General features: G+C 42.5%; 1 pseudogene; it reads left to right on the plus strand.

The window, feature by feature from the left end:
* The first annotated feature begins 16,562 nt into the window (after positions 1–16,562).
* LOC133055151 (vomeronasal type-1 receptor 4-like) lies at positions 16,563–17,385 on the plus strand (annotated as a pseudogene).
* Positions 17,386–17,825: the final 440 nt, after the last annotated feature.

A 17,825-nucleotide genomic window follows, 5' to 3' on the forward strand; every position in this document is an offset into this window, starting at 1 on the left:
TGGTGGTTAGAGCAGGTGCCTTGGCACCAGACTGCCTGCATCTAGATCCTTGTTCCTTCCGTTAATAGCTGTGTGGGCTTGAGCAGCTTGCCCAGTCTCAGATTGCAAGACTGTAAAATGGGGGGGTAAGAGTAGAATCTAGATCGAGCGGAGCAGGAATGAAGACTTAGGTGAGTTAATAACACAGAGTGGGTAATGATGTCTGACACATGAGAGGAGCAGGCCAGGAGCTCTCAGGGTCATCAGGGCTGTGACAGGGAGCAGGCTGGGGACTGTGGCTAGATAGAACCGGTTCTCTCTCAGCATGTTCTTCTATTTCTTTAGTACTGATTAGACACCCGTATTTTTAGTTGGGCATATGGCTGCCTGGATTCAAGGCATTTTCCCAGGGCCTCTTGAAATTTGGTGTGGCATTGCAGCTAAATTCTGACCAGTAATATGTGAACAGAAGTGACATGGGCATCTTCTAGAAAGCATTCCTAAGTGGGGAAATAATGTTTCCCCCTCCTTCCTGTGCTCTGGAATGTGGACCTGATGGCAGGAGTGGGTGCAGCCATCTCAGGCCAGGAAGTGATCTGAGAAGTGCAGGCCCAGCAAGACAGCAGGACAAGACAGGCGGAAGCCCAGGGTTCCTGATGCTGTTGAGGCCCACACGGGTTACCCATCACCTGGGAGAGTTAAACGTGTAAGTTACTTTGGGGTTTCATCACTTGGCAAGTCACCCAGATTTTAACTGATGCAGGTGGCAAAGAGCCCTTGGAAGGAGCAACAGATGATGCAGATGGTATGTGTAAGGTTTCACAGGGGACGAGACACCTGAGTGAAATCTGTCCTTGCAGGGTGGCGGGGATCTTGGCGTTTGGTGGCAGGTTGCTTTCACCAGCTCAGCTCTCGTGTTACTGAGTCCCTGCTGTTTGTTAGAGCAGATCAAACCCTGGGGGGTGAGGGCGAAGGAGACCCTCTTCTTCATCATGCTAGCTGACATTCATTTCCTAAGGACAGGGCCTGTGGTTTAACCTCAGCCTAATGCTCTGTGCACCCCGCTGCCTCACACACACATACATGTGCCTTCCTAAATGTAAATACTTGAAGGACTGAGTGAGTGAGGAGATAATGGGGTGGGGACATGGGTAGTGTAATCACTTGCAGCATGATGTTGAATGTTCTGGCTTAGCCAGCAGCCTGCCAATAATGAATGATCCGTGGTGTCCCACTTACATTTTCCTGCCTTTCAACCCATCCCCCAACACTTAGTGACTTAAAACAGTGAAACATATCATCCCTCATCATTCTGCAGTCTGGGCTTGGCTCATCGGGAAGGTTCTGCTCCGTGTGGTGTCTGCTGGGGCTGCAACGTTCAAGGTGACTTCTTCACTCCCGAGTCTGGCCCTCAGCCAAGGCCTGGTGTACCTCTCCCAGCATTTGGCTGGTCCAGGGTGGCTGGACCTCTTTATTCAATGGCTGATGGCTCCAGAGCAGTTTCTAAGAGACCAAGTCGCAGGTTCCAAGTGCCTTTAAACCTCTGCTTGCCTCACAGGCCAAGTCAAGTCACATGGCCAAGCCCGAGTCAGTGTGGGAGGGGCTGCTCAAGATGTGAGCGCTGAGTGTGGTCCTTTGCAGACTGCTGATGTCACAGTCCTCACATGTGTGGTCCAGAGATATCTGAGCTCCACTGCTGATGCACAGAGGCATCGAGAGCATAAGGAGATGAGGCTGACTCCAGGGCGTGTATTTTGGAGTGAGCTGAAGATGGAAGCTTTAGCCTGGAAGGCAGAAGAAATCGCAGGGGGTTTTGGCAAAGTAGTGACAGCATCCGAATTGAAGGGCAGGATGATGCTAAGAAACCTGAGAGAATTCGGGTCTAAGTGAGGTTGACCAGGTGGAGTGAGGGAAGTGGCAGGAATGAGGGTGACGAGATTCCCAAGGAGGCATATTGGGACTTGGTGACACCTGGATTAGGGGAGTAAAGGGAAGGATGCAGTCACCTTGGCACCCAGGATTCAGATCTTCCCTGTCTCAGCAGTCTCCACTCCCTGGGAAATGTTCTTGGTTCCTGCAAACCCACACATGCTTCAGCATCTCCAGTCTTTTGCCTGTAACATGAACCTCTACCTGGAAGGCCTTCCTTCTCATTTGTCAGGGGAACAAGTAACTCGGTGTGCAGAGTGGGAAAGTGAGACTGAGCGTAACAGTGAGTGTGGAGGAGTCAGAGTGTAGGGGTCAGATCCTGAGGAGCCTCTAAATAGCAGGGTGAGGGGCTTGAACTTGCCCTGAGGGACGGGGACCAGTAAGACTTGGGGAGATCTTTCCAGGGTCAACAAAGCCTGGAGCCAGGGAAGAGGCTGGGATGATGGTCCTGGAGGTGAAGACCTCAGCTGGGCAGTGGTCGAGGACAGAGGGCAGAGGGATCGAGGAAGTGGACTTGATGCCACTTCCCCTTTTCCAAACCCACAAGAAATTACACAAAGAGCAGCCGGAAGGAAGGCCCGTCTCTCCTGTCCCTGGTTCTCGTCAGAATATCCAAAGTCTCAGCACATGCCTGTCATCAGTCCTCCCCTGCCCAGCTGTGTATTCCAGATGGAAAAACAGCCCCAGAGTGTGTTGTGGGTGTGATGTGGGCTCTTACAGAGCAACCAGACCAGAACTCCACAAATGTCCCAGAGGAAAGAAAATGCCTCAGTTTCCTCTGGTAGTTTAAGAGCCTCTTCAGCCCAGCCAAAGACAGAAGCTGGCCCTACAAGTTAGATGAGGACAAGTGGGCCATGGCTGGCTTAGTAGCACTGCAGGAGCTGTGATGCACATTGCAGAAATTCTTTTATATGAGTCACTGGGGGCAGAACCTGATCTGACCTGAACTGCTCTATTGACAAAAGCTAACTGAGACTGCTGTGTAGAGTTTTATCCCTTTTCTGTGGAATAGAAAGTACAGCAGAAATGTCCTTGTGTCTGGAATACATGGAATATACTGAATTAATAGTAAAAACCACCCCCAAAGAGAAGCACAGGCCCCGATGGTTTCACTGAGTTCTACCAAAACGTTTGCAAAATTAATAACCAGTTCTTCTCAAACTCTTCCAAAAACAGAAGGGGAGGAAGCACTTCCTAGCTTACTTTGAGGCCAATATTACCCTGATAGCTAAAGCCAGATGAAAACACCAAAATGAAAGAAGTCTACAGAGCATTTATCCCTTAGAAACATAGATACAAAAATGCTGACAACCCGAATTCAGCAGCATATAAAAAGAATTGTATACCATGACCAAATGTAATTTATCTCAAACATGAAAGGTTAGTTTAATATCAAGAAAGTCAATGTAATATACCATGTCAGTAGAATAAAATGCAGGGAGAACCACATGATCATCTCAATTGATGCAGAAAAAGCATCTGGCAAAATCTAACCCCTTTTTGTGATTAAAAACACTCAAACTAGGAATAGAAGGGAACCTCCTCCTTAATCTGATAAAAGGCATCTCCCAAACCGCACAGTTAACAATACTTAGAGATGAAAGACTGAGTGTTTTCCACATGAGATCAGGAATAAAACATTCTTGCCTCTTCTGCAGACCATACTGGATGTTCTATCCAGAATATTTAGTCAAGGAAAAGCAAAGGCTTGCAGATTGGAATGGAAGAAGTAACACTATTTGCAGGTGACATGATCTTCTACATAAGAAATCCTAACAAATCCACTAAGAAAAGAAAGCTACCTTGTTTGGGCTTCCCAGGTGGTACTAGTGGTAAAGAATCCACCTACCAATGCAGAAAACTTAAGAGATGCGGGTTTGATCCTGGGTCAGCCAGATCCCCTGGAGAAGGAAATGGCCACCCACTCCAGTATTCTTGCCTGGAGAACTGCACAGGCAGAGGAGCCCGGCGGGCTACAGTCCCCGGGGCCGCAGAGAGTCGGTCACAACTCAGCACAGCACAGCGGCAAACATGTTTAGCAAGACGGCAGGATACAGGATCAACATGAAAATCATTTGTATTATTGCAGATGATAACAGGTGTTTGGTGAGGCTGTGGGAGTACTGGAATCCTCATACTGCTGATGAGGATGTAAAATGGTGCACCCCACTTCGGAACCCGTTCAAATGTTTATCAACTGATGAATGGGTAAATGTATCTATATAATGGATATTTCCTAGCTATAAAAATAAGTGAAGTACTGACATGTGCGACATGTTGGAACCTGAAAAAAAAAAAAAAAAAGATTGTGCTGAGCAAAAGGAGGCACACACAAAAGGCTGATGTAGTGTGCTTTCATTTACAGGACATGTCCACATAGGTAAATCTCTGGAGACAAAGTAGCTGAGGTCAGGGGTCGGGGGCGGGCAATGGACAGTGACTCCTTAATGGGTATCAGGTTTCTTCTGGAGGTGATGAAATGTCCTGGAGTTAGTGGAGATGGTTCCCCCACTTGATAAATATACTAACACCTATGCAGTTGTGCCCTATAAAAAGGTGAGTTTTATGGTATATGAATTATGTCTCTATGAAAAGCAATCATCACCAAGCCCTGTCTGGCTACCCTGGTCTAGGTAAGTGGATTTTTAAGAATAAAATAGAATTGTTTTCTCTCCTCTCCAGAATGTTATTTACACCCCCGTTGGCCCTCCATACCCTTGTGTCAAAAATATTTTGAAAAAAAATTCCAGAAAGTTTCAAACATCAGAACTTGTACTTGCCGCATTTATTGTTCAGTCGCTCGGTCGTGTCCAACTCTCTGCAACCCCGTGGACTGCAGCACACCAGGCTTCCCTGTACTCCACTGTCTCCTTGGGTTTGCGCAAACTCATAGCCATTGAGTCATTTACATTGCAGTAGGTATTATAAGTAATCTAGAGATGATTTAAAGTATACAAGAGGATGTGTGTAGGTTGTGTGCAATTGTTAAACGTAAGGGGCTTGAGCATACATGGATTTTGGTATTCATGGGGCATTCTGGGGTGAACCCACGTATACTGAGGGATGACTGTTTCAAGTGCTGTTTTCAAGAAGACTTTCTAACACATTCGCTACCAATGTCTATCTTTATTGCACTAAAATTAGAGGATATGTTTGGTATTTTAAAAAATCGTTTGATTACAGCCAAACTTACTTTGGGCCCAATGTGTGGTCGAGTTTTGTAAATCCCTTTGTGTCTTTAAGAGGTATAGTCAGCAATGGGAGCAACATTCTGCAAAGTCCAAAAGGCCAGGTTTATTGTTTGTGGTAGGCAGACCTGCTATTCATTTCTAAATTAATTCAGCTTTTAACAAATTAATACTGAGGAAATTGCTTAACTCCCACTTTTAATTCTAGATTTGCCCACTCTTCCTGTTTTGTTTTTGCGTTAATATTTTGAAGCCATGTTTATAGAGGCATAAAATGAAGACTTTTTGTATTTTTGGTGAATTCAGTCTTTTATCATTATGAAACTGCTTCTTTATGCTGAGCAAGACCTTTTCATGTCAAGCCTTGTTTCTCTGAAATTAATATAGATGCATCAGCTTCTTTTGATTAGTATTTTTTGATTAGTATTTTCATGCCATGCTTTTTCCATCCTTTTACTTTAAAACTTTCTGCATCCTTAGGTTTTATATATAGCAATTATAAATGGCACATTTTTGGAAAATCTAGTCTGAGAATCTTTCTTAACTGATAATTCCAGTTATACTTAATATGCTTAACGAATATATTTGCACCTAAATCTGCCGCCTCCCTTTATGCTTTCTGTTTCTTCTATTCTTCTATGTTTCTTTTTCTAATCACCTCTTTGCTGATTGACTTAGGATTTGTTTTACTCATTCATTTCTCCCCTCTTCTGGTTTGGAATCCACTGACTCTGCTTGCTTTTAGAAGTTCCCCTAGTGCAGTATTTCCCCACTTGAGTACTCACTGAGGTTTTCAGCTGGATAGTTTCTTGTAGAGGCTGTGCTTTAGGAAGTTTGTCAGCATCCCTAGCGTCCACTCACTAGTCAGCAGTCACAGCACCACCCCTTCTCCGTGAACAGAAATGTCTCCAGCATGGCATACACAGTGGAAGGCAAAATCCCTCCTGGCTGAGAACCTCTGCCCTAGAAATTACCACACGCATAACCAACACATTAAAGTCTAACATCAAGACCTTCATCCTCACGGTTAATGTGAGAACCTTAGAATCTTGATGCTCAGAGTCCAGAATGGACCAACAGCCTCAGCTGCCCCCAGAAGCTTGCTTGTCAGAAGTGCAGAATGTCTGACCACAACCCAGACCTGTTTGATTTTATATTTAGAATACTTCTTTTGTCTTGTATGCTGGAAATCTTAGTTTTTAATGAAATATAAGATATAAAAGTATCACAAGTAGATTATATGTTAGTTACACATTCCATATATCAGGAACGCAGATACAACACCTGTAATAGTTCCAGAATGACTAACAAATTTACAAATAGTCTACTGAATATAGCTTCACATATTCTTTACGGCTCATTTTTTTGAAGAAATTTCCCACTTAATGTGACCTGAGGTTGGTCACATGGCCCTCTCACCTACCCACTCACACTTGAGAAGTGCTTCAGCCATGGGGTATGTGGAAAAGGTCACTGGCTGAGGGCCCACCCTCCAAGTTCTCCAGTCCTATCTTTTCCACCTGGAGGGTGACTTGGCTTCTGTGAACTTCATGTTGGGAGGATTAAGTGATGAATGCGTGGTGATAAGTGTACTGCTATGAGCAGCACCCCAGCCCGCAGGTTTGCTTGCTGTGTAAGCCTGACCCTTTCTTTAAAAGCTGCAGTTTGCCGCTCCAGTCCTTGATCCCGTCAGAATGAAGAGCCCAGGGAGGAGCTGGGATGAGCTACATGGCCCTAATTTCTCATCCCCTGCAGGCCCAAACCAGCAATGGTGCGTCACTCATCTCTTCCATGACACTGTTCATGAGAACCGCCCCACTAACATTGTCTCCCTATTTGATGACTCCACTTTGGCTGGAATTTTTTTTTTTTTTTTAACCACCAGCTTCTCCAATCAGCCCTCCAAATGCTTCAACCTAGATGACCTGAAAGTGGATGAGTTTGGGGAGCCATTTGGTACCTTTGTCTGCTTTAACTTGAATGGTCAGAGTAGAGGTTCTAGCAGAGCCCCAGAATCACTGTGCTCTCAGGAGGTCTCCTGTGGTGCATGAGATGCAGTTATCGCAGGTGGCTCAGTGGGTAAATAATCCACCTGCAAGGCAGGAGACACTGGAGACGCAGTTTTGATCCCTGGGTCAGGAAGATCCCCTGGAGATGGGCATGGGAAGCCACTCCAGTATTCTTGCCTGGAGAATCCCATGGACAGAGGAGACTTGATGGGCTACAGTCCATGGTATCTCAGACATGACTGAAGTGACTGAGCCCACAGGTGCTGGAGAATTACCATGGCTGCCCAAGCAGATAAGGGCCACATGAGGACACTGTGTTCCTGATGTGCAAATTGTCCAGGTGAAGGACAAGCTCTTGCATACTATCATCAAGTATGGATGGAAGGCACCAGGTTCATCTTCCCAAATGAGTGATGACAGGCCTGAAGACATCTCTCACATCTTTGTGCTCAAAGACAAGTTCCACACACAGTCTGGCAGGGATGCATCAGTGTGGTCTGGCGTTTATCGTGGAGCCACAAGGACCTGGCTCCTGGCTCCTTTAGTGTGTTTGAGTGGATGGTGAAGATGAAGATGATGGGGGTGTTTCCATTCATCACCACCAGGTTGGCTGTTCTTTGCCCTCCGTTTGTTCATTTCCTAGGCATTCTGCCTCAGGCTCTTTCTCACTGTCTGCCTCATTTTCCCCTAAGGCAGCATGTGCTTACCTCATGAACACTCCCACCACTACTGGAGGATTTCTTTAGCCCACAATGAAGTAATCATGACAGGCATGTAGTCTGCACAGGGAGGGTCTCCTTTTTCCCATGGTGCCCCCAAGGGGGAGATGTTAGGGTCAAGTTCATATTGTCTCCAGACAGGGTAACATCAGAAGACAGATCCTGATGTATACTTAGGCTTTACTTGCTCTTCCTGGGATCTACCTTAAAAATATAAATATTTATATATATAAATAATACACACACACACACTTATATATCTCCAGATCATACCTCCATCTAATACCCTTCCAATATTACTTCTCCTGGACACTGATGACATTTTCTAAATCTCAACAAGAACAGTGCCTCTGATTCTGGGAAAACACCCCTGACCCTGGGCCTCTTTGGAGTTGCACTGCCTTGTAGAGAGAGGGCAAGGGGAGAACTTGCCCACGTCAGGGCTCAACTTTGATGTCCCTAGCTTGAAAGCCACTTCTATCCTGTGGCTGGAGAGAGACCTGTGTGCTGCTCAAACACAGGAAAAGATCTCTTGTCCAAGCCTGCAAAAAGCACATCTCCTTTACCCTCCAGGTTTTAATCGCCTGCCCTGTGCTCCTTCTTCTGGCCGGGGTCCAACAGTCAAACAGCGGGGCTACTGCAGACTCGTGCATGCATCGTTACCCTTCTCACAGAACTGTTTCTCAGACTCTAGGTTGAGACAGGAAGGAAGGGCAGTAACCTCTCAACACTTTTCATCTGGGACAAGGAGCTGAACAAGGCCCACGGTGGGGTTCTTAATAGCTCTCCTGCTTCCCCACACTTGGAGCTGGAAGGTCTCTTTTCACCAATATTCTAAGTTATATACGCACGGTGTAGGGGAACAACAGAACGGGAACTGCTCTTCATCTCCAGTAAGGCTAAGCTCTAGGGTGGGGAATAGATTCCAGTCCTCAGCCTCCACTGGGGCAGGGGGCAGCTACTCACCATGAAGAATGTCAGGGTCACAGGTTTCCCTCCACCCTTCTGAAGTCAGAGTCTAGCCAACTCAAACTTCTAGTTTCTAATTTTGCAACACATGGAGCTCCTTTTCTCTTCTGGAGGCTAGGGGGGTGGGGGTGGGGGACCCAGCTCTACAAAGCCTGTAACCCCACACACCCACAAATATGTGATGTTTAAAATCTTGAGGGAGCAGAGGGAAGGGTCTCTGGAGCCAGGTCCTGGGGGTGGGTCTTTAGGGTTGTTCAGTTTCTCAGTTGTGTCTGACTCTTTGCGACCCCATGGACTTCAGCATGCCAGGCTTCCCTATCCTTCACTATCTCCTGGAGTTTGCTCAAATTCATGTCTTTACTAGATTTTATTTTTTTTTTTCTTTGACAAGCCCCTGGATGTTTTTTGAGGTTTGAAAAATCATAGTAAAAATACTCATAAAATTTACCATCTTATCGATTTAAATTGTACAGATAAGTGGTATTAAATATATCCATAATTTTATGCAAACATCACCATATCCAGCTCCATAATTCATTTCATCTTGTAAAACTGAAACTCTATGCCCATTAAACAACAATTCATTAACTTTTCATTTTCCCCTTCCCCCAGTCCCCGGAAACTACTACTCTACTTTCTGTCTCTTATGATTTTGACTGCTGTTAAGTATCTCACTTACGTGGAATCATACAGTATTTGTCCTTTTGTGACTGGTCTATTGCTCCTAGCTTAATGCCCTTGTTAACCGAAAACAACAAAACAGCATTTTACCAGACAAGTGGGTTTATGCAGGAGCAGCAGAGAATTGCAATTTGGGACAAGCAAACTCTGGTGAAACATATCGAAGTCCAGTGAAGTAAGTAAGAGGAAACTTTTATAGAGGAGAAGAGGCAGTTGGGAGGGGCTGTTATAAACAAAAAGTCCTTTGGAGGAAACTGAGAGTTCAAAGTGCAGTGGCTTTTCATTGCGTTGTGACTGTCTCTCATTGGTCGAGCTGTTGTCTGGCTTCCTGTTGCTAGTGGTAGTAGTCAAGTAGTGTCACTTCCTGTCAGAAAATGCAAGGTAACAAGCATCTCTTTCTTGCTGGGATCTGTATTGCGATCCAGCGGTACATGTGTGAGTGCTCCCCCTGCTGGTCACCCAGCATCATTTTAGTGAAATTTTCCTTTATTGTTCACATTTCTCGTTTCATTCACATTGCCTTATATTGCAGAATTTCCTTTCTTTAAATTTTATGTCTATACTGTATTTTACTTATCTGTCCATCTGTTGATGAACTGTTGCATTGTTTCCATGTTTTAGCTATCAAACATCTGTTTGGGACCCTGCTTCTGATTCTTTTGTATAGATAGCCAGAAGTAGAGTTGCTCGATCATGTAGTTATTCTGTTTTTGATTTCCCGAGGAGCTGCCATCCTGTTTTCCAATGACTGTGCCATCTTACCTTTCTGCCCAATAGTGCATAGAACTCCAATTTCTCCACATTCTTGTCATCACTTGTTGTCCTCTATTGCTTTGACAGTAGCTATCTTAATGGCTGCAAGATGGCATTTCATTGTAGTTTTGATCTGCATTCCCCTAATGGATAGTGATGTTGATCATCTTTTCATGTGCTTATTTGTCTTTTGTATATCTTCTATGGAGAAACGGCCTTTCCCAAGTCCTGAATTGGGTTATTTCTCGGTTGGTTTTTTGTTTTTGTTGTTGTTGTTGTTTAAGAATTTTCTCCATATTTTGGATATTAATGTCTTATCAGGTATATGATTTGCAAATGTTTTCTCTTATTCAGTGAATTTTTTTTTACTCTGACAATTCTGTCTTTGATACACAAAAGCTTTTTAAACTTATGAGGTTCAGTGTGTGTTACCTGTGCCTTTAGTGTCAAATCCAAAGAAATCATTGCCAAGTCTAATGTTGTGAATTTTTCCCTGTATTTTCTTCTAAGAATTTTATTGTTTTAGGTCTTACATTTAGGTCTTTGATCCATTTTGAGTTAATTTTTGTATGTAGGGTTAAGTAAGGGTCCAACTTCCTTCTTTTGCATGTGGATATCCAATTTTCCCAGCCTCATTTGTTGAAAGAACTGTCCTTTTCCCACATTGCCCAGAACTTGGGTAAGAAGATTTCCACTTGTTCCAGGAAGCACTGTCGTATCCCCTAACCAGGATTGTGTAAGATCTTTGTAATTTTCTCTTTGAGAAAGTCATGTCTGTCTCAGCATCACATCCTTATCATCATGACTATTAAAGAATGTGAAGAAATGTCTTAGATTTTATCCTACATGCAAGATAAGAAATTATCCTGTCAACTTCATGGATGCTGTCAGAAGGCATGAGACTCCTGGGTCTGAGAGGAAAGACTTTATTATTCATGACACAAGAACAGCAAGAGCTTTGTGTTTTCATTTGTTCTTCTTGTCTGTATCAGCCTTCTCAGAGGTGGTAAAAAGAGGCCCAGTTGGATATGATACACATAATAGGTTTACATCACAAGTGCAAGTGTGAAGGTTAAGAAATCCAAATCTTTTAATGTTGGTCACGAAGAAACCTGCCCAAATTTTGCCTCAGAGGAAGGCATTATTTTTATTATGCTGATCAATTAATTAACCTGTCCTTTTCCCTGGAGAATACACTGTAGACATTATCTGAAGCTGATTGTTGTTTGAGAAGTTCTTGATAATTTAGGACAGAAGCTGACACAAGCTGTGAGGAAACTTAAGAGAGCAAAACTTGTCTCTCAGTACCGTGCAACGTTCCCTTTAAGACGTGAACCTAATTAACCTTCTAAACAAAAAGGCACACTGAAGCTTTCTGGTCCCAAGAATAAACTTGACTGTGTGGCACACTGGAGTTGTAAATATTGGAAGAGACAAGAAGAGATGGGGTCACCAGGAAGTTTGACAGAAAACCAGCTCCAAGGGTGAGGCGATGTCAAACTGGATGAGGCAACGATAGATGACAGCAAATAAAAAGGCAAGCACACCATTTCCAGAAGAAATGGAAGTGGGTTAACTTGAAGTGTAAAGAGACAAGTTACAATTGACCTATATCACAAATTATTCTGAATAGTTTGCTGATGTAAATTTTAAAGATATAAAATGATGCTTTTAGAGGAAAACAGAACATTTCTGAGCTCTCATAGGAAAAGACGGTTCTTAAACAGAGCAAAAATATCAACTCTAAAGGAGGATATGACAAATGAGCTTGTATTGAAGTTATGTGCTCCTACTCATGAAAAGAGAAGATAGAAAACAAGATAGAGAATTTGTTTCAGCTTGCAAAACTGAAACAGTAACTACCCATCTCTCCTTCCTCAGTACCCTAACAACTCCCTTCCTGCTCTTACTGCTGTGATTTTTACTACGATAAATATCTCATAAAAGTGGAATCATACTGTGTTTGTCTTTTTGTGACTGGCTTATTTCACTTTATATGGTATTCTCAAAGTTTATCCATGTTGTGGCATATATCATTATTTCCTCCTCTTTAAGCCTAAATAATATTCCATTGTATGTATATACCAGTTTATTTTTGTATATGATATAAGAAATGATTCCAGTCTGATTGTTCTGCATGTAGCTCTCCAGTTTCCCAACACCATCTATTGAAGAGGCTATCCTTGCCTTATTGTATCTGCTTGTCTCCTTTGTCATAGAGAAATTGACCATTAAGTGTAGATTCACTTCTGTTCTATGTATTCTGTTCCATTGATCTATGTGTCCATTGATCTTGTGTCAGTACCACACTGTTTTGATGCCTATAGTTTTATTTATAGTGTAGTTTGAAATTGGGAGCAAGATAGCTACAGCTTTGTTTTTCCTTCTCAAGATTGTTTTGGCTATTCAGGGTCTTCTGTGTTTCCATACAGACTTTATGCCTTCACTCCAGGCTTTCCCCACCATGGTTTTATTTGGGGATGAATACATACCTGTTCACTGTTATGCCCTGAAACACGCTATCTTTCTTACCCCCTGACCCCTGAGTAGGTAATGCTCACATGCACTATAAAGTCCATGGAATTCTCCAGGCCAGAATACTGGAGTGGGTAGCTGTTCCCTTCTCCAGGGGATCTTCCCAACCCAGGGATCAAACCCAGGTCTCCCACATTGCAGACATATTCTTCACCAGCTGAGCCACCAGGGAAGCGCAATTTTAAGGCAGCTTATAGCAAATATTGTCTGTGGATTGTTGCAGGGTGAAAGGATTACAAGCAGAGGAAAGGATGCCATTTTCCTCTATCCAGAAGTCTGGAGATACACCTGTTCTTCTGTTTATGAAATCATCATCCAGAGATACACAGAGACCATGTAAGTTGATTTTATGAAGGTGAACGTGACCGTGTGAGTTCATATGAATATGTGTCGTGTGTTTAGGAATATGATGTGAGTTTGTGTGTGGTGAGCATGTGCACAAATGTTTGTGAGTTTTAAACTATAATTGTGTAAGTACTATATACATAAGTATGTGAGTATTAATGCACATGGGTGTTTGCATCTGCCTGTAAGTATTTAGATGAGTTTGTGTGCAGACTTGGTTGCCCACCATGTGTGGCTCCAAACCCCTGACTTGAAAATCAGCAGTGATTACATCATGACACTGCATCAAACGTAAATTTATTTGTATGAAAAGCCAGATCTCTTGCAACTCCTAATTTATAATTCTTAATTATCAGGGTATCAAGTGCTCATTCTGGAAAAATAGCATAATTAATTAATTAATGTAGAGCACTGTGGTAACTATTTTATCTCTTTGAATGAAGTAATTGAGCATTGGTTCATTTGGTATTTACAAGAATGGTAGAATCTGTCTGTTGAGCCATCAGAACTAAGTGCTCATTTGTGAGACACTCATTTTGAACTTTCTCATTTTTTTCCACATATGTGGTTCTGTTGTGTGTCAGTCGCTCAGTCGTGTCTGACTCTTTGCGACCCCATGGATGGTAGCCCACCAGGCTCCTCTGCTCATGGAGTTCTCAAGGCAAGAATATTGGAGTGGGTTGCCATTTCCATCTCCAGGGGATCTTCCCAACCCAGGGATGGAACCTGCATTTCAGGCAGATGCTTTGCCGTTTAAGCTACTAGGGAAGCCTCATATGGTTCTGTGTCTGATTCTACTTGCTAATGGAGGTCAATAATCATAAAGTAAATTTTCCTACAACATCTCCATATTGATTGGCATTGATTTATGCAAGTCATCCAATTAATTGGCTCTGATTTGTGCTGACATTTTCTATCATGAGTGATGTGTCCTTGTTCTTCCTTTTACTTGTATCTCTTTGAATGTTTTTCCCAGGTATTTTTGTCCCATTCCATTTCTCTAACAACATTTTAATTGATCATTCAGTTTAATGGTCTGAAGATTAGGAGAGCACTAGTTTCAAGGTAGAGAAATATCTCAGGGAAATACAGAATGTAGAGGGACACACAGTTTATGCCAGTGCTTTATGTGTGTGACTTCAGAAAGTCCAGCTTTCCTCAATGTGAGACCCTGTCTGCCTTCAGGGATCATGGAAATTAAGAAGGCTCTTGGAAACCCTCTTTTAGTTTCCTAAGGGTGCTAACTAGAAACTTGTAATTGTTTCCAGTAATTAACAACTGAGAGAGAAGTTTCCAGAAGTGCTCTCAGATCCCAGGCCTGCACTCCCATTACTGCTGCAGGTGAAATGATAATTGCAGCTTTGATGGGAGAAGGGGGGAGGACACAGCATCTCAAACCCATAAATCATGATCTAGTTGCCTCCCTCCCACACAGACACTGGGTATAATGACCACCAGGAAGCCCCCTCTTCTGACAGTAGGAAGGTGTCAGGTAAGTGTTTTCCATCTCATTCTGAGCAGCAGCGTCTGTAAGAGAAAGTCAAATCAAGAGTCTGGAGAAGAGATCATATCAGACAAAGGCAATCTTCTGTGTAGTAACTTGATTCAGTGCCAACAGCAGGCAGAAAAGTGGAGTAAGTCTGAGGCGCGAGCTGAGCTAATACTGAGAGATTGGTTTCTAGAACCCACAGCAATCTCTAAAGACCCTTCATGCAATCAAATGTAATCCTCTGACAGTTTCTGTTGTGACTCAACCCAAGTTACAGCAAAACATGATTTTTAAGGTGCTTAAAAATATTTGTGATGAGAAGGATGCTAGTCCACATTGGGGAAATGTCATTTGTGAATAAGTGTATGGTCTATCGTTTGGTAATATTTAAGCTATTTGATAACTCTACTGAGAAAAACTTTGCTTCTCACTGAGTTAAAGCTCTTAGATTTAACTCATTCATGTCCATCAAAGCCTTTTCTAGACAAAGAATGAAACTGCACACGTGACACAATTCCCATAAAGATATTTTTCTCAACTTAAAAAAATTGTATTTTAAGTGGCAAAATAAATTTGTAAAATCGATCTGCTGTTGAATCTACCTTACAGGAATTATAGACTCCATGTTCAGGATGGCTAGAAGTTCACCACTAATCCATACAGGTTTGCAATAAAATGTATGATGGATCTGAAGAAATCAGCTAATCCCATGCAGAAAGTGTATCTAAATGGAAACAACTTGAATAGAAAGGGTTGCTCCAATCCTGGATGTCTGATGCAATTAGTGTAGACAGTAACTTTGCCTCTACTGAGAACCTCTGTAGTGTGTTAATTCTGGTGAGGTTATTGTTATTCTTAGATTTAAAGAACAGTTGACATGGTAATTGCAAGTTAGAGGCAGCAGCTGGTGGTCTCCTAGCATGCTGATTCTTTTTTGTTTTTAAATAGGCTACTATCAATCCAAAAGTCCAGTCTCTGAATTTATAAAATGTACAAGAATACATGCCTTGCAGATGCTATTTTACATATATGCCTGGTATGTCAGTGGCATGCAGAAATCTTATTTCTTTGTTGCTATTTTTGTTTAGCTCTGGAATTAACAAATAGATAGGTATATGAATTGAAAGCAACAATAATTCAGTTTTTGCTTACCCTCTTTTATCATGTATTATATTTTATGGCTGAAAGTTTACAATGTTACTTGTGCTTATTCAATAATTCCTGTGATGGGTACATTGTACCTGCTTTTCAGACATAAAAACATCCTAATACCATCCCAATACTGAGCTATTCTCATCTTCGTGACATTACGTAATCTTGGGCAGGTTCCTGCCATATGACATATTCTACTGCCAGCAGTCCATGTATGTGTATTAAGATATCTAAAACCTAACACATAGTACATAGTGACCTACAGAATAAAGCTTTACAAAAAAGGAATCTTCTTATAATGAAAATATAAAAGACCATGGGTCTAAAATCAAGGTAAGAAGTTGTGAAATAAAAACTAAGCATCGGTATGGATTATTATTTGAACACAACTAACTGGTTTTCGGCAGAGCTTGTAGTTCAGTGCACTCTCTTGACCAGCCTAATGAGGTTCTAAAGTCCTTGCTCTGCCCTGTGCAGCAGATCTCAAGAAATAAAGAACCTCTCTGTCTTACCTTTCCCTGAAAAAATTGAAGTCACAGAAATCCTGGGCTCGTGGATTTGTGAAGAATGAAGTGATACCATGGAGTGCCTTCAGCAAGTAATTCTGCATTTTAAGTGCTCTTTCAGTGTTACACATTGAACCCTTTTAAGGCTACTAGTAGCAGAAAAGCATAAAGCAGAATCTTCCCAGTGGGACCTGAGGATAAGTGGAGAATATTGGATTTCAATTGACATGATGCACGCAGCCCACGCCTGATGTTCCCATACAGACACTAACTCACGAGACAAGTAGCAGTGACTGTGAACTGAGAGGATGGCCAGCAGCTTTCTCATAATAGGCATGATCATCTTAACACAGACCGTGGTTGGAATTCTGGGGAATTTCTCACTCCTTTGCAGTTATATCGTCCTTCACTTCATGGGTTACAGGTTAAGGTCCACAGATTTGATCCTTAAGCACCTGATTGTGGCCAACTCCTTGGTCCTCCTCTCTAAAGGGGTCCCACACACAATGGCAGTCTTTGGGTGGAAGCATATCTGCAGTGATTTTGGCTGCAAACTTCTCTTCTTTCTGCACAGAGTTGGGAGGGGAGTGTCCATCAGTAGCATCTGCCTCTTGAGTGTCTTTCAGGTGATCATGATCAGTCCCTGGAACTCCAGGTGGGCAGCACTGAAAGTAACAGCTCCCAAGTACGTGGTTCCCTCTATTTTCCTGTGTTGGACCCTGCAAATGCTGGTAAATGTCATTTTTCCTATCTATATAAATAGCAAAATGAGTGACAGAAACAACACAAGCAATAAAGATTTTGGATACTGTTCTACTATTCTTATTGACCAGAAGAGAAGAAAAACCAGACACGCCTTGTCTGCAGCCTTGCTGTTATTCCCTGATGTTTTATGTTTGGGGCTCACGCTCTGGGCTGGCAGCTCCATGGTTCTCATTCTGTACAGACATAAGCAGCAGGTCCAGCACATTCATAGGACTGATGCCTCCTCCAGGTCCTCCCCTGAGTCCAGAGCTACTAAATCCATCCTTCTCCTCGGGAGCACCTTTGTCTACTTTTATATTCTTTCCTCCATCTGTCAAGTTCTTTTGGCTCTTTTTGATCCACCCAGCCGGTTCCTTGTGGACATGAGTACAATCACAGCAGCGTGCTTTCCAACTGTCAGCTCCTTTCTGCTTATAAGCCATAACTCCAGTGTACAAAGTCTCTACTTTGCCTGGAGAAGAAATGCAAAGTCCTCCACTATTATGAGGAAAGTGTAAATTTTATTTATTTCTATAATGAGCCATTGCCAGTTCATTTATTCACCCTCAGACTCCTAATTATAATTTTAATCTCAAGATAGTATTATACCAGACATGCCAAGCGTCTTCTTCAATATAAAGACCATTTGAAATATATTGTCATGAAATATGAATATATCAATGAAGTTTTCTTGTAGAAAAGTTCAGATTTATGCAATAAACAACAGGTCTTGAAATGATGTGCCTATTATAAAGTGTTCAAATGTGTTACTTTCAGTCTAACAAAACGAATTTCCCAGAAATGAAGTAGGTATGGAATTATAGATA

The sequence above is a fragment of the Dama dama genome, chromosome 4 (assembly GCF_033118175.1).
Source record: "Dama dama isolate Ldn47 chromosome 4, ASM3311817v1, whole genome shotgun sequence".
In the NCBI taxonomy this organism is placed as follows: domain Eukaryota; kingdom Metazoa; phylum Chordata; class Mammalia; order Artiodactyla; family Cervidae; genus Dama; species Dama dama.